The sequence below is a fragment of the Macrobrachium rosenbergii genome, chromosome 7 (assembly GCF_040412425.1).
Source record: "Macrobrachium rosenbergii isolate ZJJX-2024 chromosome 7, ASM4041242v1, whole genome shotgun sequence".
In the NCBI taxonomy this organism is placed as follows: Eukaryota; Metazoa; Arthropoda; class Malacostraca; order Decapoda; family Palaemonidae; genus Macrobrachium; species Macrobrachium rosenbergii.
In genome coordinates, this window is record NC_089747.1 from 1,443,791 (window position 1) to 1,467,217 (window position 23,427).

General features: G+C 39.1%; 1 pseudogene; it reads right to left on the bottom strand.

The window, feature by feature from the left end:
• Positions 1–8,914: 8,914 nt before the first annotated feature.
• On the bottom strand, positions 8,915–19,229 carry LOC136839977 (vitellogenin-like; annotated as a pseudogene).
• Between the last annotated feature and the right edge of the window lie 4,198 nt (positions 19,230–23,427).

Genomic DNA, 23,427 nt, shown 5'->3' on the forward strand with positions numbered 1-23,427 from the left:
TAACAAAATGGTACAGTGTCTCTCTCTCTCTCTCTCTCTCTCTCTCTCTCTCTCTCTCTGTGGGGGCTGCAAAGTGACCTCATTTTCTATGATGTATGAAGTGCTGGCGTTAAGGTTAAGAAGACTCTTCCTCCTGATGTTTCTCTTTCCTCTTCTTCTTCTTCCTCTTCTTCTCCTCTTTCCCCCAAAACCCGACACAGCGCACACACACACACACACACACACATACACACACCTCTCTCCCGGGCTATACACGACCATTACAGCAATATGGCTACGCTAAAAGGCTACTTCTTTATTTGCATTTTGTTGGAGCTCGTCGCATTTTACCTTCTTATTCCCCGAGACCGGGGCCAAAGGGGTCTAAGACCCGAGGAGGTCCCAAGGGCGCTTTTGGCATCCTTTCACCGAGGGGATCTCGACCCTACGGCTCCGCGTTGGGAGCAGGGAGTCTCTCGATAGACACTTGTATTATCCCCGGTAACACAAACGCGAGTTTTGTAAGCACGAATGTATTGTTGTGATATCTGGGAATCTGTAGATGATAGACAGCGCCGCGGGCGTCCTCTAGGGCGAGAATCCCGAGGGCCACCTCCCCGAAATCGACTCTGAAGGATCCCGGACTTGACACTGTGCTGCCGTCGGTTTTACATATTACCAAAGAGGGCTGCTCTGTTGGGGTCGTGTCGTCGATTTGCTTGAGAGTGAGATTGCGTTTGTGTGTGTGTTTGTGTGTGTGTGTGTTGAGGGGTAAAAAGAGGGAGGGTGGGGGAGAGAGAGAGAGAGAGAGAGAGAGAGGAGGAGGAGGAGAGGCTGTCACCCTTCTGATACACTTAAATACATTTATGAAGGCTTTCTCGGGCAGCTCTTTTATGGTAAGAGAGACTTTTGGGAGGAATCGTATTTATCGTCGCTTGGAACCTCACGCGGATTCGGCGCCTCCTGTTTTGAGCTCTTTGGTTTGGGAATGGGGAGGAGGGGATCTCTTGGGAATAGGGAAGTGGAGGGAATGTATATATATATATATATATATATATATATATATATATATATATATATATATATATATATATATGTATATGTATATATATATGTGTGTGTGTATGCGTGTATATTGTCTGAGAGAGTCCTCTGTAGCTTTCTAGATATGAAGTCCCTGTTATTCGACTATCTGCACAATCTACTGACTCAGAGCCTTCTAGGTACCCTTTCCTTCTTCCACCTAAGATTTCAGTGTGGAACACCCTTTTCATTAACCTATTCCCTCCCATTCGCTCCACTTGTTCAAACCGTTTACGCAGATTGGATCCCTCAGTGCAGAAATGACAAACAGTGATATGAGCTTGCAAAGCTAACCACTCTTTTATCTTAATGTTTTAAAGCTTCTCATTTGGTGAGTGAGTTAATCGTCCTTCTACAAACTTTAAGCTGCCATAAGGCCCCCCTCCCCCGTCCCCTCCCCACCCCCTTCCCAACCTCCTCCTCCTGTACTTTGATCGTTGTGCGTTCTTAAGCGAAACATTTTCAGAAAACTGACCACTCCATACTGAAAATAGCGTCATCAGCACGTAGCTTTTCCTTTATTGGCACGAGAGAGAGAGAGAGAGAGAGAGAGAGAGAGAGAGAGAGAGAGAGAGAGAGAGAGACCAGACCCCGAGCCAGAGAGAGAGATAGATAGATAGAAAGATAGATAGATGGAGAGAGAGAGAGAGAGAGAGAGAGAGAGAGAGAGAGAGAGAGAGAGAGAGATAGAAGATAGATAAATAGAGAGAGAGAGAGAGAGATAGAAGATAGATAAATAGAGAGAGAGAGAGAGAGAGAGAGAGAGAGAGAGAGATAGATAGATAGATAGATAGATAGATAGATGGAGAGAGACAGACAGACAGACAGAGATAGATAGATAGATAGATAGATAGATAGATAGATAGATAGATGGTGAGAGAGAGAGAGAACAGAGACCGAACCAGAGAGAGAGAGAGAGAGATAGATAGATAGATAGATAGATAGATGGAGAGAGACAGACAGACAGACAGAGATAGATAGATAGATAGATAGATAGATAGATAGATAGATAGATAGATGGTGAGAGAGAGAGAGAGAGAAACAGAGACCGAACCAGAGAGAGATAGATAGATAGATAGATAGATAGATAGGTAGATGGTGAGAGAGAGAGAGAGAGAAACAGAGACCGAACCAGAGAGAGAGAGATAGATAGATAGATAGATAGATAGATAGAGAGAGAGAGAGAGAGACCGAACCAGAGACAGAGAGAGAGAGAGAGAGAGAGAGAAAGGAGGCCAAACCATAAATCACCCAAAACGAAGCCACTATACCTCTATATAGCCCCAAGAAACTTTGCCTTCCGAAGCGGACCAGTATTTCAAGACGGGCGTTGCAGTGGGAGGCTTCTGGGAATGAGGTAGCGAGCAGTTATCGAAGGCGATATACTGAAGTCTGCTAATGCCGTGTTCAGGGGCGGGAATCGCTCGCTAAAAGGACCGCAAACTGGCTCTCCCGATCGTCGGCGGTCATTAACCTGATCGGCAAATATTGCTCAGCTCCTGCAGATGTTGCGTTTGATGGGTGAGGAGCAGAGTTTGAAGAGGTGTTTTTTTTTTTTTTGCACGGTGATCTGCAATAGCTGTGAGGAATGTACTGCGCTTTGGTGATGTTGTGACGGAAGCAGAGAGAGAGAGAGAGAGAGAGAGAGAGAGAGAGAGAGAGCTATAGAGGGAGAGAGACAGACAGACAGACCGATAATAACTAGAGAACTAGAGAGAGAGAGAGATAGCTATGAAGAAAGAATATATATATATATATATATATATATATATATATATATATATATATATATATATATATATATATATATATATATATAGAGAGAGAGAGAGAGAGAGAGAGAGAGAGAGAACTGAATGAAGAACGAACTGAATGAAGAGAGATTAAAAATCACTAACTGGCTTGGATAGCTAGCTAGCTAGCTAGAGAGAGAGAGAGAGAGAGAGAGAGAGAGAGAGAGAATACAAGAGAATGTCGATTAAAATCACTAACTTGTTTGGTATTTATCCAATGAACTTAATTCAAAATTGTCGAAATGTTCTCACCGCCATAAAAACCTGTAAAAGGTTTATGGACCTAATTTTAAGAATTTATGTCACATATTGAATATTCTATTCGCTGCTGGTAATACGGGACATTAGTGAAAAGTCAAATTCCATATAGCCACCTCTGACTGAAATGTCTCATAAACAAATAGTCAGGTCGCCTGACTGGACATTTACGTAGTTAAGATTCAGTTCGATCTTTAACAGGAAAAATTAGACTAGCAGAGAGACACTTGTGTACTTAATATCTTGAAAAATATTCCTGTCATTAACTTTTATTTAACTTGCATCGCGTTAATCTGCAAGAGCTTTCAAGCAATCACTTAAAGTGTCTTTGCAAGCCTGTAGATGGACTGCAGCTATGAAAAATTACATTTAGTAAAATATATTAGCTAAAACCACTCCCTTAATGCCTGTCTCTCCCTTGATTTTTCTTCTGAATTTGTAATACATTTAGCTCCGAGTTCAAGAATAAATATCAACGGAAAAATGAACTCTTGCAACTTTATGTGCCTTGCCAAAGTCATCATTAATCAATCCTTCCAAGCTTTTAATCTTTTAAGCCGTTTCTCATTTGTCTTACGTGTCCTCAAGCATTAAGAATACGTATATAGATGTATAGATGTATATTGCGTGCATAAATGGCTATAGATACGAGTATATAGATCTTTATTGAGTCTATCAGCAACAAAACGAAAACCTTTTCAGTAATAGAACAGGATTATGATTCAGGTCAAAAACAAACCTTTTCAGGAATAGAACAGGATTACAATTCAGGTCAAAAACCTTTTCAGTAATAGAACAGGATTACAATTCAGGTCAAAAACCTTTTCAGTAATAGAACAGGATTACAATTCAGATCAAAAACCTTTTCAGTAATAGAACAGGATTACAATTCAGGTCAAAAACCTTTTCAGTAATAGAACAGGATTACAATTCAGGTCAAAAACCTTTTCAGTAATAGAACAGGATTACAAATTCAGGGCAAAAGCAAACTTATATTTCAGTAATCGAACGGGATTACAGTTAAGGGCAAAAGCAAACTTATATTTCAGTAATCAGAACAGGATTACAATTCAGGGCAAACACAAACTCTTTCAGCAATCGAACGGGATTAAATTCAGGGCAAAAGCAAACTATTTCAGTAATCGAACGGGATTACAATTCAGGACAAAAGCAAACTTATATTTCAGTAATCGAACGGGATTACAATTCAGGGCAAAAACAACCTCGTTCAGTAATCGAACGGGATTACAATTCAGGGCAAAAAACATACTATTTCTATAATCGAACGGGATTACAACTCAGGGCAAAATCCAACCATTCCAGTAATCGAACGGGATTACAATTCAGGGCAAACAATTCCCCCATCACCTAATTAGCAAAATCTCTATCTAATGCAACCGGGCAATCCTTCTCTCTCTCTCTCTCTCTCTCTCTCTCTCTCTCTCTCTCTCTCTCTCTCTCTCTCTCTCTCTCTCCCCCTTCTCCATCCAACTAATTCTCTAAATAACGGCACACGAGATAATTAGGCTCGGCTAAAGATAAAGACACAACTTGGCTCCGCTTCCGGGCCCATCATTCAACATTTGCCACGCCATGTTAGCCCCGTGTTTCATCAGTTAATCTTTTTGTTTTTCGTTCGTTCAGGGGAGGAGAGAGAGAGAGAGAGAGAGAGAGAGAGAGAGAGAGAGAGAGAGAGGAGAGAGAGAGAGAGAGAAGGCGGCGTCGGCGGCGGCGGCGGCTTCGGCTTTTAGCTCCGCGTCCGTCCGTCCTCTCGTCCGCTCGATCGTTTAATTGAGTTACCCCTTAATTCTCCTCAAAGTCCTCGTAACGTTTTCTATGATTGGTTGGTGTTTATCGTTGACGTTTGAGTCTAGAGGCGCCTTATCGTACATCAATCATGAAAATTATCTTTCTTTCAACACAACACGAGGATATCTACCGCCCAGAGCGGGCCAACATTTCCCCCCCCCAGAAGCGCCGAAAAGAATTGGGAAACAGTTCATCGCAGGGAAACGGATGCGAGAGCTCGAGAATAACGCAACAGAAAATGGCTCAGAATGGGAGAAAATGTGTGCTTATTGAATTACACCATCGATTAAGCCGATTTGCTAAATGGAGAGGCGGATACGGTGCCTGATTGGCTGGCTGGTCACAAATCATCCAATCAGCGTCAAGGGACCGAGACGTATTCTCTCGCTCTTGCTTTCTCTCTCCCTTCAGCGCTCTCCATCTCCCTTGCCCGCCTCTCTCTCTCTCTCCCTCTCTCTTTCTTTCTGACTCTCTCTCTGTCTCTCTCTCTCACTCTCTCCTTATATCCGTGACCTTTTTCTCCTTGCTGGGATGAAATTTCGAAGAGCCAAGCAAGAAAACAAATAAAAACGAACGAAAATAAAAAAAAAAAAAAAACGCTAAACACAAGGAAATAACAATTGCTCGTCAAATGGCCGTAAATTTGGCGAGTTTTAAAGTTGGCGAGAGGGCGAAATCTTGACTAGGGCGCGTTAAAGTCCATCCATCAACAGCCAAATTAAGTTACCCACCAAGCCTGGGTTCTCCCTCCTCTTTCCCTCCCATTCCCTCCCTCCCTCCCCTTGCGTAGTGGGAGGGGATTTGGTGAACCCCTTTCCCAACCCCCCTCACACCAACCACGTCCCACCCCCTCCCCCATAAGCCACACGCCCACAAGTGCCACTTGTACGATAACGCTTAAGGGAAGATTCTCTCTTGGAAAAAGAATGGAAATATGGATGTCTTGATTTGAGATTGCGAAGAAAAAAAGAAGAGGAAAAGATTAAAAAGGCTTTGGTAATGTGGTTATATATATATATATATATATATATATATATATATATATATATATATATATATATATATATATATATATATATATATATATATATATATATATATATATCACATAAAATTGTTCTGTGCATTAGTAGAATTCCTAAAGGACTTCATTCAAACTGGATGGTGTCTAATGGTGTATTTATTCAGAAAAAGTTACTAGTTATCGGATACTTGATAATGTGGATTGTTTATCCAAGAAAGCTTGTAACTTTTTTTCTGAATAAATACTCTAATGGAGTATTTATTCAGAAAAGTTACAAGTTATCGGATACTTGATAATGTGGACTGTTTGTCCAAGAAAGCTTGTAACTTTTTCTGAATAAATACTCCATTAGATATCATCCAGTTTGAATGAGGTCCATTTAGTAATTCTACTATGTGTGTGTGTGTATATATATATATATATATATATATATATATATATATATATATATATATATATATATATATATATATATATATATATATATATATATATATATATATATATATATATATATATATATATATATATATATATATATATATATATATTATATACTTTCTATTGTAATTCCTTATTATTCTCATGCGTCAAAATTAGGGATTTCAAATTCAATCAAATATCCGTTTTTATATTGTTGTTCCTTCATCGTGAACTTTAGTTTCCATTTCATAATTCCCTGGAAACTAATTTTCTAACAAAGAACTTTCATGAACGAATGGGGAGTTCAGATGCACTCATTATCCTTTGCATGGAAAGATGACAAATGAAAGTGTCTACATTTTTTTTTATATTGGCGGTAAATATCCGCAGTCGATATCCTTGTGACCAATGGCGGGTGTCGAGCGTGAGCTTCAGCTAATCATGACTAGCCTCAGTGAAATCGACTAAGTATACTTACTGTCAGCTAAAGAAAATATTTGAAAAATTATCTTAACTGTAATTTTATTACAATAGTAGGTTAGTAGCATACTATGATGATAATTGTTCTTTTAGATTAAAGGAAGGTACCTTTGTTGCGCAGGGTCACAGTAATAGAATCTGCTAAGTAAAGGACGATAGTCGAAAGGCCTTGCAGCCGTTCATTGTTTCTCTTTCCTTCGTGGATTCTGTTCCTATATATATATATATATATATATGTATATATATATACAGTATATACTGTATATATATATATATATATATATATATATATATATATATATATATATATATATATATATATATGTATATATATACAGTATATACTGTATATATATATATATGTATATATATATATATATATATATATATATATATATATATATATATATATATATATATATATATATATATATATAACTGAATCACGAAAATATGGAACGTGATGAATATATCAATAGAGACAAAATCCACCGAGCTATGCCAGCCCCTAACCAATAGCAGTAACATTCTGGCTATGACGCTGGGCGTCCAAGCACTGAAACTGGGCAGAGATGAATCATAGCTAACTGTAGTTCGCTCCCTGTGGTCAAGCAGTACAAGCCGGAGTTGCTTTTTGAGTACTGTGTTTTCTCAAGGTCCTTTAGGGCTTCAAGTTTAGCCTTATTAGCATTTTGAGTTCTGAGTCGATTTATGACAGAGTTCAGATGACTGTACATGAAATCTTTTCCTCTGAACCTTGGCAGTTGTAGAGGTGGGTAATGCCTCAATGATCTTGAGGATAGTGAAGAGACTTCTTATGTTTACTGCTGTCTTGCTACTGCTTTTCTTGTCTGTCAGTCCTGTTTCTCTTCATCTGTCCTGTTCTTTTGTTTTTAGCTTCTCTGTAGTTCTTCTGTCACTTGGATATCTGCCCGAGACTTTGATGTATATGAGGGATGGTTTGTTTTACCTTAACGCCGCCACGTTTCAGTATAATAAATTGGGCCCCAGATACCTTGAGCACCACAATTTGAAGAAAATGACACCTCAGTCTTTGTACTTTCAAGTACACACTCACCCTCTGAAGGGAGACGTCCTTGGAGACGTCGTCAGGTTTACAACAGTTCCTTGTCCTCTTCTTGTGACAAAGCCTGTGGTATCAGTTTCAACGATTCCCCTGTGGGGAGGTTTCCGCCGTCAGTGCACCTCATGTGGTGCAACACAGGCATTACTGAAGGGTGTTTGAAACGTCCCTTAGGCCCCTAGCTGCTGTCAGTGCACCTCACGTGGTGCAACATAGGTATTACTGAAGGGTGTTTGAATTGTCTCTTAGTCACCTAGCTGCTGTCAGTGCACCTCAAGTGGTGCAACATAGGCATTACAGAAGGGTGTTTGAATTGTCTCTTAGTCCCCTAGCTGCTGTCAGTGCACCTCAAGTGGTGCAACATAAGCATTACTGAAGGGTGTTTGAAGTGTCCCTTAGGCCCTAGCTGCATCCACTTTTGAGCCTTTTACTCTATCTCCATTCCCACTTTTCTCTTAATCATACTATCTAACCACTCCTCCATCTTTTCATTATCATAAGCACTGAATGGCTAAAAGTGCCCAGTGCATGGCTTGACAACCCAAATTTCATAAATCAAATCAATCTTCAGCGATTCAAAGGTCTGGAAACACGCTAACTTCCAAGGGTGTCCAATATTATGCAAGATGACGGGAGCAATACAAGCCGACAATTCTGTATAGAAGAATAGAACCTTAAAACGGAAGGTGTTCGACTTTTTGGACAATGTTCATAGAATGGAGAAAGGAACCATAAAAAGATTGAATACTAATGGCATACATTTTCTTACATTTCTTTGTAAGTCAATTTCCAATAAATAGAATGAAAAGTTGGTGTAGTCTCCCAGTACTTGGAAGTATGTTGTTGGTAAAAGTAATGATAGTGTAGTGAAGATGTATACAATGATTAAAAATAAATTAGGAAATAAAGGAAATCATTGTTTATGGTGCTCATATTTATTAAAGTTTAAGCATAAAATTATTTTTGTGTTATTTCCATGCATTCCTTAAAAGCTAAGAAAAGAGTCGCTCGGCTTGTGAATCATTTACAGGATCAGTTCTGTGGAAAAGTGTACAGTTAGCATCCCAGAGGGAAGGTCTCCTTAACACCCTTGGTCTCACACATGGCACGATAGGCCTTCGCAACATGACAAGCATTTCCGCTTGCAAAGCACATCTTCTTGAAAGGTTCAGGACGGACTACTGGGTTGCAGCGAGATCGAACTCCAAAGAGGGTTTGGCAGTGCAGCATATGGACCACTGGAACCTGCATGGGGCTTACGGGAGCAACGCGAGGAGTTTCGCACTGAGGATTCTCCTGCCAGGACTTGACGAGTTCTTGCAAGTTAGCTGCCCTTGTACCCTGAGGCGTCATCCTGTCAGTTGCCTTTTCCCCATCGTAGGCGCCCAAAAGACCGGCTATTTTACAAACGTCAGCCAGAGACCTCGACTGATGCAGTGCAGCTGTCTCTGTAGACACGGGAGTGTTATGAATGGAGTCCTGACCTTGATCTTCTCATTTTCTTTGAAGATCACGACTTCACCTTGCACTTCCCTAGGCCCACTTATTGGATTTCCATTGACAGTAACCACGAATTCCGGCTTGACCTCCACTGTAGCTCCAGCAGCCTTCAAAATGAAGTGGCAAATGGCCGGGCTGCTGATTTTGCATAATCAAGGAGTGAGTCTTGTACTGTGCAAGCAAGACTTTGCAGGGAGAATGAGGTACTCGCAGGACAACTCCATCAAATGTAAGGATCTCTGATCCATCAACAACCATGGCTGTGTGTGATTGTAAGGTGGCAGAAGATAACGTGCATGACGAGGAAGGAATTTATAATAAGCCCATACAATGTTATCAACTGGAGTGGGCATAAGAGCTTCAAACCACCATAATGCACGATCAACAACTGGAGTTGGATTCAGTGATACATAAGACAAAGCTTGAGGAAGTGACTGCACTGGTCGACGAATAGGCAACTGAAGCTGGAAGTGGCTACCATCAATCTGAACAGGTACGATGAGAGCTTTCTGCACAACATTCTTGATCACCTTATCTACTCCCCTGAAAACCATTCGTTCCTAGGAAAAAGAAAGAAGTAAGTTTTAATAGTATTACCTCAAATAGAGTTAGCCTTTTCCACCTTGTAATTTCAGTATTAACATTTGCATTAAAATGTACCACCTTAAGTATTTTGGAAAGCGAAAACGTCCTTACAATGTTCATGTCGCTGACAATCCAGTTAACAAGGTGCCTGGGTTTCTTGTAGTGCATAAGATTACGTCTCTGCCTGTTAACGTCCTTTGTGAGTGTGTTCTTGACTTTCCTCCAGATCTGCTGCAATCCCTGGTACTCCTCTTGGTACTCATTCCAGAGTGAATCAAAGTCAGATTCTATAGCCCTACAGAAAGAACTCTCCAGGAACTCGTTCCACCATCGACGGAACACCTCTGGCATTTCACCAGTTTGCAGGCCACGAGCAGTTCCCATTACAACTGCAAAGAATATTGATTCAGTATATATCGATAGCTCCTTACTAGTTCATCCAGATTTAACTGCATCCATCATGCTAACTTATTTCATGATCTTTGTAAGTTTATACGCATTGACTTTGCATTCCCATTCTCACCATTAATCAGATTCACTTATATGAAGAAATAAAGGAAAAATTACTTCAGATATTCCACTGTGTGAAAGAAGTGGTTTTGATGAAACTATACTTCATTTAAACTTAGATTTGAAACCTGCCAAAACTGATTAGAAGTTTTTTCCATAAATGACTTGCCTTCAGTGACTACTCGAGTTAATCCAGGGAATTCCTCTCGAATAGTTCTTATCATGTTGGATACAGATGAAGATAAACTGTTCTGGACGTGAGCATAATGAGACCAAACCTTTGAACATCCCTCAGCAACGTTAGACAGAAGGCCACCACGAGCCCATTCCCTGAGCCTGTCATATTTAGGAATGACTAAATCGTTTTCCAAGTCAGAATAGATTCTCGAAGCTTCGTTTTTAATTTCCTGCCATACTGAAGACATGTGGCCAGATGGTGAACCAGATCCCTCTTGTAAAAACTTCACTGCTCATAGAATCCATCCAGTTGCCTGCAGAAGACATGAGCCTCTCCAACATATCACCAACAGTACTCTGAAAAAGACAGTTCATTATGTTTCTCTGGCACTCGATACAATTTTCATACTTCAGAAAATAGCAAATTTATATATATCATTATACTAACCTTGATTTCACGTAGTTTATCACCTTCATACTTAGTTTCCAGCTTCATCATTGTGGGAGAAGTCAGCACCATGCGGGCCATGCCAAGTGGTCTTTTCTCCATGGTTCGTGGGTTGGCTTCCAAAATACTGGCCTCGACGTTCTTCATTCCTTGCATACCGAGCTTAGTTATGTACATCCTGTCACTTCCATGCTTCTTTGTGGTCAGTGAAACAAATCCTGGCTTGCAAAGCTCAGAATAGATGTCGTAAGTTCCAATGAGGATGACTTAGCCTTGGCTTCAGCTCGTACTCCATAACACAAAGAGCTCTGATGAGGATGAAGTGCTACAGAAATGTCTATGGCCTTTTGATTTTCATTCTCCATGATGAAAGAAGAAGCAACATTTCTGCCAGACCTCTTATCATATCTTCCTGACATCCTGAAGGTTGTAGGAGAAGAGTGAGTCTTGTGGAATTTAATATCAAATCCAACATTGCTTTGACCATAGGCTCCACGTACAACGACTTTGGGGTGATCCTTCAGTACCTACAAAATAAATAGATTTTGAATATCAATAGTGACAGATCTTTTAAAAAGTGTATTTTCATTTAAACAGAATATCAATAATTATGGATTTTTGTACAACTCACCTTTCCTTCAAGTTTTGCTTCCACGATGACAGTGTTTCGAGCATAAATGAGTGATTCTAACCTTCCAGTGATCTTATCTTCTGGTCTGAGGAAAATATCGAGCTCAACAGTTCCTGTGACCTTCTGTTCCTCTCTTCTAAGTTGAATATCAATTCGACGGTCCCTCTCTAGTCCTGGATGACTGACTCGACCTTCATATCTAGATTCTCCACTCCAGTCAGAGTGAGATTTGCGGATAGCTATTTCATATTTGGAATCACTGAAACCCTTGTGAGGAATGAAGCTGCAGTGGCAATCAGCACAACTTGGGCCTGTGCAAAGTATTGCATCCACATCCTCCTTCCATTGTACGAGGGGTGACATCAGCAACAGGGAATAAGAATGATGGTCATGATGTTTGTAGTGGGCACGATAAAGAGCAGAGCGCCGAGGGCTATCAACCATGGATGATGAGCTAGAAGATATGAGATGATCTATTGCCTTCATGAGCTTAAGTACTTCTTCTAGGTTAAGTTCCACTTCGAACCCTTGTACTCCATGCTCAGGAGACAGTTTTTAGTTTGTACATTGCACCATTGACAGGAGAACCAATTTCAATGACCCACTTGGTAGTGTATTCACCTGTTGATTATTCAGCTGAAGCTTGGTCTTTATAGGTTGTTGGGTGATGGGCAGGTCACTTCAATCTGTAAAATATTAATGTTGTATTCCCTTTCAGATCAGTAATTTCATGAGAGTATTGGTTTTGTTATTAGAGATATTTATAATTTTGCAAGAAATATCCATGAAAAGGGCCAGTGGGGTACTGTCTAAATAAATCTCTCCTATTAGTAAAAACATATAAATGTTGATGATATTTTGGTACTTCTCAGAAGAGAAATGTTTTTAACCTCCAGTGAATGTTGATTGTTTGCTTAATATAATTGTTTAAAAGAAATGATTCCTTTAATTGTAAAAATTATGTAAAGGAGGGTAACCATGAATACTCCTCTTTCCACATACTTGGGGTCAGGGAATAAGAACAGCTGTTCCACTATGAATATGATTGTTTTGTCTGTTATATTCTTATATAAAACAGAAATAACCTTTTACCTGTAATTCAGCTTCCCTTTGGCTGGGTGTCCTGCGATGCATTGCTTCTAAGTTTACTCTAGATTGTCGACCTTCAGGCCCAACAAGATCTGCTTTGGTCGTCAGCCTCAAGTTCTGTAGTCCTTCACGCCACTCAAGAGCACTTTCTGTATTCAACTTATACTCTCTGTTTTCAGGTGTCCTGAAGGTTACGTCTGCCCCTACTTTTGGTCCTGATGCCTCTTTCTCTACTGTTAAGATAGCATTCATTTTGTACATTTGTTGGCTGGGGTTTGTTACCTCCAGCATCAAGCTGTTCCTTCCAACAAACCAACTGCGGATGTCATGGAGTTTCAGTTCAGCCTTGAATTGATGTTGTCTCTCTAAGTAGGCCCAGTTGCCCCTGTAAAAAGAAATGTTTCGGCATCAGTAAACTAAAATAGGTACAAGATTGCATGATCTCACTATCATTACATGAATAAGATTAACAGGAATGTTATTGGTGCTGAAAATATATTTTCCCAGCAAAACTTTGAAAGTAACTCACTGGATGACACAGTCTCGTAGGGTTGATAGTGGATTAACCATTTTGACTTCAGCCTTGATTTTCTTATTTGGGTTACGATCAGCGTCCCAAGCAAATTCGACGTTTGCTCTCTTGCCTTCGAAATCAACATCCAAGAAACCTTTTCTTCTTAGTGGGGAAGAACTCTTTGGTCCTATCAGCTGGTTGAAAGTCAAGTGAAGGATTTTCTCACTGACAATGACATTCATTGTCTTTTCTATCATGGTTGGAATGAGTATTTTAAAGTCCAGATTGGTTTCCTGTCCACCTCGAGTCGCCATATTCCACTGCACTGAAATGAGGTGTTCTTCTCTGTCTTTTAGTTCAAAGACAAAGGCTTGTCTGCCATGCATCATTACAAGTGAGGTTGTGACTGTGTAGGGTTGGCTGCGAAGTAAAACAGTTCTCAGTTCGGTCTTAAGGTGAGTGTTTTTAGATGAGAGCATGGCTGTGACTGGTCCTTCTACATGGAAAATAGGACTTTCTCCATGTTTAGCCATTGCTCTGACTTGATACTGAGAGCTTCCTTGGCCTGCTGCGGAAGCTTCGATCAGGACTTTCTTCATACGTTCGGGAATATCAAGCTGTGGAAAGTGGAATTAATTACGTTAAAAAACATTAACCTTCCTTATTTATTACCTCAATACAAATATTAGTCTCTTCATTTTAATTCTGTAAATAGAAAGTTAGACTCTACGTACCAAAAATTTGACTTGAGATGTTTCTCCTGACCGATTTAATATCATCTCTAATTCAATAACCTTTCCACCTTCTTGAGAAACCACTTGACATTCAACTCCCATTTTACTTTCTTGGTTGTATAAAATGACGTTTTCCTGTACCTGGCATTTCCGATTTTAGCTGAAAAATATTTATTACAACTCAATAACTACTTTACACAAAAACACATTTCTTACTTTTTTTCATTTATACCAAATAGTAACATTATGCAGATGCTACTGGTGGTTATATAACACAACTCCAGATAACCATTGATCAAGACAAACTTACAGCAACAGACCCAAAAACTTTAATTGAAATATTTACCTTCAATATTAGATTTCAAGGTCATATCTCTGTATGAACCTCCTTCCATGACATGGTTGCCAATTATATCAACCTTTTCATTTCCTCGCTGACCAAGCTTAATAGCTGACCTGTACTGGGACTCGCCTTCCTTTCTCATGAAAGAAACGATGTGCCAATTTCTCAGTGCTACGTTAGTTTCGAATTTGCGCAGTCTTTGTGGAAGAGGTATTCTGCACCATTCATGATACCTCAGATCTCCGCTAACTGTCAAGAGTATTACAGAAAACTATGAAGTTTTTAAACAAAAAAAAATCAATACTCCTATTACACAAAAGTTATCCCACTGTGAAAAAATCTTAAAATTGTGCTTTACAATATCAAATAATAATAAAAATCATATGATATACATACCTTCAAAGTTAAATTGTGCCCACTCTCTGATGGCAGCTAATGTCTGCAATGCCACATCCACTTTGACCTCTTCTCCCTCACCATTCCACAAGAACTTAGCTTCAATACCCTTCGTGCTAGGATTGTACTGTCTGCTTTCACTGGAAATAGGCAATCATCTGGACTTGTTTTTCTGACTGAGTCCACTTTCTGATCATATGGATGCTGATTCCTCCTAAACGTTCAGATTCGAGTGTTGCAGATATTTTCTTTCTTCTCCTTCATTGGCAGAGGTAATGATGGCAGTAGCTTTCTTTGGTGAGGAGGATCCTGGAGCTTCTAGCTCGACTTTAATCACCTTCTTTCCTCCAGCATGCTCTTCTCTACCCTTTACACGGAGTCCTCTCATTCCTGAATCTGCCTTCTCTAAGACTACCTTGACAATGGCAGGTGGACCAAGTGGAAGACCTTGACTGCGGAAAATGTTTGGCATGTTGACGTCATAGCAGAGTTTGAGTCCGAGGACTGGTTCCATTTCGTTACACAAGACTGAGTCTGGAATCGTGTGCTTTGTACAGAGGAAGGATGAACTTTGGTCTCCTGCTGACCCTTGACTCTCTTCATAAGGTAAGTTTCACTCTGTGCCTTCACCAACTCCATTTTCTCTGGCAATTCTAATTCTACTTCAAAACCTTCACCAGGTGTGTATTTAGCATTAATGCTTGCTCCATAGTTTGTTGCAATGTGATTCTTCATCTTAATTCCAGCACGAACAATGTGACAGTCATAGCCTATAAATGCATCTATCTGAGTTGATAAACTTGGCAAGAATTTGACAACACCAGGAGTTCCAGACATGAGTCCTCTGACCTGAGTTTCCACCTTAATTCCAGCCACTGCTGTTCCCTCCAATTTCATCTTGATAGGTAATCCTTGCATTGTAGGCAAATGATAGTCCAGGTAAAACTGAGCTGTTCGTACTGTATCGATGTTGGAAGTTGCTGCTCTGTTGATCATGTTGTCAAACTTATCAAATAGGCTATTAATGAGTTCGTCAATTTTGATATTTTTCATATTTCCTTCCCAAGATCCAAAGGCCAATTCTTGATTATTGATTCGTGCATAGAGATCTGCTTTCTGTATATGCCTGTTACCATATAGTTTGTCAAAGAGATGAGAGATTTGGGACAAATCAATAGACCTCCTCTGCCTGAAGGAGCCTTCTAAAACGTTCAGTGACCTTGCTAAGTGTCTCTTTGAGATCTTCCCAGATCTGTCTTGCTGGAGTCCTCTTGAAATAACTGTGGGCCCGAAAAGTTCTTCTACAACTGTCTCGAGTCCTTCAAAACGTGCTCAATCTCTCCGATATTGAAGGGTGTTGCACCAAGGGCAGCTGTGAGATTAAGGTTAACCGAGCGAGGAACATAAGATCCTGGAGTATAAATGACATTAGACTCGACTCCAGCACCCTACACCAAGGTTGGCGCATAGTACGACATGTCGATATTGGGCGAGAATGCTTTCGCCAGTCTTTGGTGAAGTTAGAGGTAGGACTATAGTTTCAAGCCTAGATTTGAGATTTGCCTTGTAAGGGACAGTTGATTCCTTGATATTGTGGAGATGGCTTAAGATGAAACTTCTCACTGTAAAAATAAATGTTAAATTTAGATTAATTAAAGGGTGCATTTTTTTTACAAGAGTTAGTACAGAAAGTCCGGGAAGTTTCATCAATAGTATCATATTTTAACTCAGAAATAACATCCATCTTACCTTGAGTATTTTCTTCTATTGCTATTTTTTCAGTAATCTTGTGCAGATCTTCATATTTAGCACATTTAATTGCTGCAAGATATGATCCAATACGAACTTCAGTTTTCTTTCTGTGGTCGAGAGCAACGTTAATGAGCTGCTTCATTATTGGGTGGATCTGTAAAATCAGAGCATTATAAGCTACAAATCTATCATTTTAACAATGCTTATACCCTTCATGAATTTTTATAGGAATTGTATTAAAATGTGAGCATAATTAAAATAAAAGATAACCTGAGATCCCTGGGACTTACCTCCTGATGACAGTGAACGTTCCTGAAGGCCTGGGTGGCTGCCTTGCGAATGCCTTTGTCAGCTTCTGGATTTTCTATGCACTGCAAGATTGGTCTGGCTATTTCAAATTCATCACTCCCATGTTGCCAAGGGACTTCAGTAGAGCAAGAGCGTGCTCTCTTGTTTCTTCATCTGGTGAGGCAGTGCACATTTGTCCTACTTTGCTGCTTAGAGTCTCAGCTAACTGTCTGACAGGAGCTTTTTCTTGGCATTTAGGATTTTGTCTGCAGTAAGTATGGACCATGGTGGCACCAGCTAGAGTGGTCCTGGGAAACGCTGGAAATTTTCAAAGAGAGGCTTCAAGGCTTCAATGGAGTGAATGCATGGTCGGGGGCATGAAGTACATGGAAGCAGCATAAAGAGCAGCTCGACCTCCAGTAGCTTTTCCAGAAATCAACTCTTCCACCATAATTTTGACTGCTCCAGATTCGTAAACAAAAGCTAATCCATCTAAGAACAAGCTTTCCATCTTTTGACGTTGTTCACAGATTTGGCCACCACGGATCTTCTCAAGAGTTTGTGGTATTGCCTCTTCGGGTACACGGCGCAAGAAATGTAATGCTTTGGCAAAATGAGATGCTGCATGTTCGTGGACTCCGTGCTTTACCTTTTCGCATACTTGTTTGAGCACTTCATCTAGTTTGGCCACCATTGATGGATCCTTCTTTAGTGTGTGCTGATCATAACGAAGAGTCTTCCTGATAAAGCGGCTAGGCAGCTGAGAAACTGAAGGAGGAATCTGGTCTGTTTCTGCCTGGAATCGTAGAACTGATTCTTGGTGGCTTCGACATACTTGTAAGAACCATAGGCTGGCTTGATGATATTCTTGTCTTTACAAGTAATGCTGGTGTAAATACCATTTGTAATTTCCTGTTTGCATTCAGAATAGGATTCTTCCAAAGGCAATGGAGCCTTCACCCAAGCTTTTGGTGTCTCAGCTCGGTTAACATAAAGATCTTGGCAGAAGCGATGGTTTTCAACTTGGTCACAACAACCTTCTCTCCTCATGTTGCACTTCATACATTGTTGAGCAGTTACCGATTATATCAGTCTGTTTAAATGTATAAAAATAATGATTAAAAGGTTTTGATTTGTAGAGTATATTGTTCATATAAGTTAGTTACTTTCTTTCATACTCCATAAAGAAATAAAATCTGTTCAATTACATAGGATATTTTGTTACTAGAATTAATTATTTAACATTTTTAAATCCTATTACTTTTAATATCAGGAGACTTACCTCTGTGAAGTTGAGGCCTGAGTTGATTGTGGAGTTGGAGGGTAAGGTGTTCTGGAAAGCAGATGCAATGCCTTTTTCAAGTTGATAGACCAAGTGTCATCATCAGGATGGCTACAGGCTGCTTTCACCCTTCCATCAATGATAGACACCACTAGGGGGTACCTCTCGAGGAACCTGGCTTCAGCAGACCCTGAAAGTAGAAAGTAGCATTCACTGACCTCAAACCACAAGAGCCGAGTTCTCCCTATATTTCAGTGTCCCAAGACTTCAACTCAAAATATGAATTCAGTTTCATGACGAGTCATCCAACTACTCTACCTGAACCACCTCCAATGGAAGGATTCTTCATGGTGATGGCCATATCACAGGGTGAGAGCCACGAAAGCTCGACCTGAGAGTTCCATTCCATTTCTGCAGTGGCCCCTTCGACATCCCTCAGGTGGATATGGGACTTGCCAGTGTATGAGTACACATATGTCTTTTCGGGGGCGTAGAAGAGTTTGGGCGATCCGGCAACTGGGCATTCCTTTGAGCATAAGTTAGTTCCTGATGGCCAAGGAGCTGGAGAAAAGAGACGACGACACTCTTAAACATCCATGAATAATGAGGTTTAATGAATGGAATTTCTTAAAGGGCTTTTTAAGACAGACAGATAATTAACCAGGAGTTGATACTTTTGATTCAAAATAATAGTTCGTGCTTCAAATAGCATAGAAGGTCATAATAATGTAATAATGACAGGTATGTACGTCCTAAAATTATATAATCAGAGTACATGTCTTTTAAGCAGGCATCGTTCCTGTCTAAAGAGTTAAAAAGAAATCTCGTTGTGTTACATCCATATTTATAAAATCATGTTTAGGTTTCTCTACTTACAAGAGCTCTGAAATCAAGTGCAACTGTAACTTTAATGTCTATATTCAGCCTGTAAATCCCTAAAGACTTCATATAAGTCAAAACATAATTGTAAACCTAAAACAACAGAGAATAATTACCAGCTGAAGCCGTCGCCACAACGGCAAGAACGAGAAGAGCCGAGGAGGTCATGGTGGCGGGAGGTTGTCACCACAACTACTGATCATCTCCAAGTCTGAGACAGCTTTTATACTCCCCAGGAGTGCGTACCTTTGACCCTCAGCCTTTTAACCTTCAAAGAGACAGATAATGGAAAATTTCTTGCAAGCACTTTCCGCCCCCGACTCTCCCAGTTTCCGATGATGCATACATTGAGCTGATAAGGATTTTCGTATCCAGATTTGCAGACGTCAGCAGAAGTCGAGTGTGTCTGGGACTGTGGGATGTTTGTTGTGCTTCTTATCGGGCAATGCAGGCGTTTCGTGCTCCCCGCCTGCCATTTCAGCTGATTGCTGATTGCATTCGAGCTGATTTGGGGGTAAATGTGATATGGTGAAGTCTAAGTTCTATTTTATCATGGGGGTGTCTGTCTGGGACTGTCTGGATTCCTCGTGTTATATTACCTATGCGTTATTTGCTTTTCATTCAAAGATGCCTGCCTCTAATAACTCCTAACTGATCGTAGTAGAGGTTTAACTGAAGGCTCAAATTGTAATTCTAATCTCGTTCCATATTTGCTAAGGACTGAACCATTCAAGAAACTAGCCAATCTTTTCTTGATGTTATTGTAAACTGGAATTTCAGTCTTTCTCATTATAGCTAATGTTCTGAGTCATTTAGATTTATTTACACGTGAGTAATCATATATATATATATATATATATATATATATATATATATATATATATATATATATATATATATATATATATATATATATATATATATATATATATATATATATATATATATATATATATATATATATATATATATATATATATTTTATATATATATATATATATATATATATATATATATATATACTTATCTATATTTTTCACTCATGCATTTTCTATACAAATACGCATGTCTTCTACCAACTGTTCACATTAACCAGTGATTTAACATTGATGTAGACAGTCACAAATATTATTTTATGTCAGTTATTTTTATGGTTCTTTTGAGTTGTATAGAATGCTCTAACATTGAAGTACATTTATTATATATGTATATATACATATATAAATATACATATATACAGTATATATGAAATATTTTGTTTATGTATGCACACACACACACACACACACACACACACACACATATATATATATATATATATATATATATATATATATATATATATATATATATATATATATATATATATATATATATATATATAATATATATATATATATATATATATATATATATATATATATATATATGTGTGTGTGTGTATATTAATATGAGTGTGTGTATTTGTGCTTTTATATTCTTGTCCTTTCTAATCCATTAAAAGGTAATACCGAAAAAGATTGTCTAAAATTTCAAAATTCCTAGAAAACCCATTTAACTACCTAAAGATTCAAACGACAGTTTTTCTACTTAACTTGAGTCATCGACAGTGACCATACCTAACTTTCTCTCTCTCTCTCTCTCTCTCTCTCTCTCTCTCTCTCTCTCTCTCTCTCTCTCTCTCTCTCTCCTTGCATAGGCTAAGCATCATTTTAGAGTATATTTCTTTATTCTTTATTCCTGCCATTTTTATGATCACCTTTGCTCTATCAAACAAGCCAGTTCCTTCCTCTCCTCTGTTCTTCTATCTGGTACCTCTGTATAGAAGGCAGTACATAGAATATAGAATCAGGTTCTATATGTTTGTCAATTATGGTCTCTTTATAGAGGCCTTCAGACTGCCTCGACTAGTATAAGCTGTTTAGATCCTGATGTATGCAGACTTTGGGACTGATTATAAGTCCTTCCAAAACAGGCATTTGGGACTGATTATAAGTCCTTCCAAAACAGGCATTTGGGACTGATTATAAGTCCTTCCAAAACAGGCATTTGGGACTGATTATAAGTCCTTCCTAAACAGGCCTTCGGGTTACTCTCTGTTACTTGTTAAAAGCTAGAAGTGGTTCTCGACCTTTTTTGGTTTATGCACCCTTTCACCATATGTCAGAATGTCATCCCCCGCCCCCCCCTTTCCAAAATTGTCTGCTTCAAAAGGTGCTTTCCAAATAGTATGCATATACATAATACTAAAAATCCTTCTTTTCTCCCATATTAGTATATATTACATAACCTTTAGATACACAGATTCATTTTATAGTGTAGTTTTACACATTTCTTAGAGATTGAATATGCTGATGTATATTAAAACTTGAATAAATGTGGTTACAATCCCCCTCCCCACCGCCCTTTTGAAACTCTGAAATCTCCCAAACCCCCCCCCCCCCAAGGAGGGAATTACCCCCTGGTTCAGAACCACCCAGCTACACCTTAGATTCTGAGGTAAAATAATTGAACGGTTTCACAGTTTTCGCAGTTCGTGTCAAGAACCAGTGTTAGCCCTAACGCAAGAGACTAGATTTTATCCATATGATACATTATATATTTTTAGCATTCATGCATTATGTATTCCATTATTAATAATGTTTCCTGAAGAATATGACCTTTGGGAGTTTCAGGTATATTTTCCTGACCTTGTAGATGGTGTGAACTCTTCCTCATTACTGCCTCTTACTTCCTCTTGCTTCTTCCTAATGAACACCTCCATAATATTCTTTGGAAGCTTGACTTTCAAGTCAATGGCCCCTTTCGTGGGCTTCTTCCATATGCATAGCTTCCATCTACTGAATAATAATAATAATAATAATAATAATAATAATAATAATAATAATAATAATAATAATAATAATAATAGATTTTCCTCCGGGCTTTCAAATACGTCATTTTCGTTCCTGTTACGAATACTATACGTAAGAAACTATCTATAAAAACAAAAGGTTAAAGAAATACGGAAGACAAAAAATAGATGTCAAATTTGTATCATACTCAAGCTGTTTTCCTTTTGTGGCGTGGAAGACACATTACGGAAGGAAATTCCTTAGTGACGCAGTTGTCCGTCGAAATCCAGCACTGAGTGTAGATATCCCTGAAGAGTTGTGATGTTATAACTGTTATAACTACGTTGGAAGAATCATAACCCTCCGTTAAACTCGGAAAATTATAGGTGAAAGGTTCCTCATGACTCTTCGCATTAAGAAATCGTATTAAGCTACAGCAACTAAAGAATCTAAGATTCGCCTTTTCTCTCTCTCTCTCTCTCTCTCTCTCTCTCTCTCTCTCTCTCTCTCTCTTTAGTGTCAAAAAAGGATAACTCATCTTAGAATCGCTATGTTGGAAAGAGCAAACCTCCGCCAAGACTGTGCTATTCGATCTCCTATCCCCCATCCCCCACACATATCATCTATCCAGGTCTCTCCCAGATTGTGATCACTGTATGTTGTCAGTCACGAGGTACACATTGTCTAAAATTGTCGTTAAAATTCATCCATAACCTTTTTTGTAATCCAGCTCTTCCAGTAGGTTCATGTAGCCTCTCTGTTTATCATTCATATGACCTCATAAGATGACTACGCGTACCATAGGCAAGTCCAATGGACCAGTTAAAGTTAAGTATACCAGACCACTGAGCTTATTAACAGCTATCCTAGGGCTGGCACGAAGGATTAGACTTATTTTACGTGGTTAAGAACCAATTGGTTACAATGGACAACATCTGGTAAACTTCGTCTATGCTTTGCGGGAACAAAACCTGGTTCATATTGATGCTTCAGTGATGCTTCTCATTGCTTTGTTTTGGATTGCTCTAGAGCGTACTCTTGGCTGGTCTTCAGTCAATAGAGACTGAGATGCATACTCAATAGCAGCCTAGTGATTGGATGGCTGAAGATCATAAAAATATCAGTTCAAAAGAAAAAACGTTTTTACCCTTTGTTAGGTTCAAAGGAAACCTTATTCATGGATAATAGCAGCAAATAGTTTGTTGGATACAGTAACTGTACCATACACAACAGGGTACAGTTTCTGAAACTGAGATAAAAGACTTGGCTCATTAATCAAAATGGCAGCTGAACCAGACATCATGTTCACTTTAACTGACCTTAAGAGAGCAATCAAGGAAATATCTGATAATGAACCCCTTAGACTTGACGGAATAAAGCTTTCAGATAATAGATTACTTTTGGAGATTAATGAAGTGGGTAACCTCTGCTGAGAACTGGAATCTAGCCTCAGGATATTATTGACTTTCAGTCTGTGCAACTCTGCAAAACAATATTGCAACAGATATGGAAGTACCCCCTTGATTGAAAGT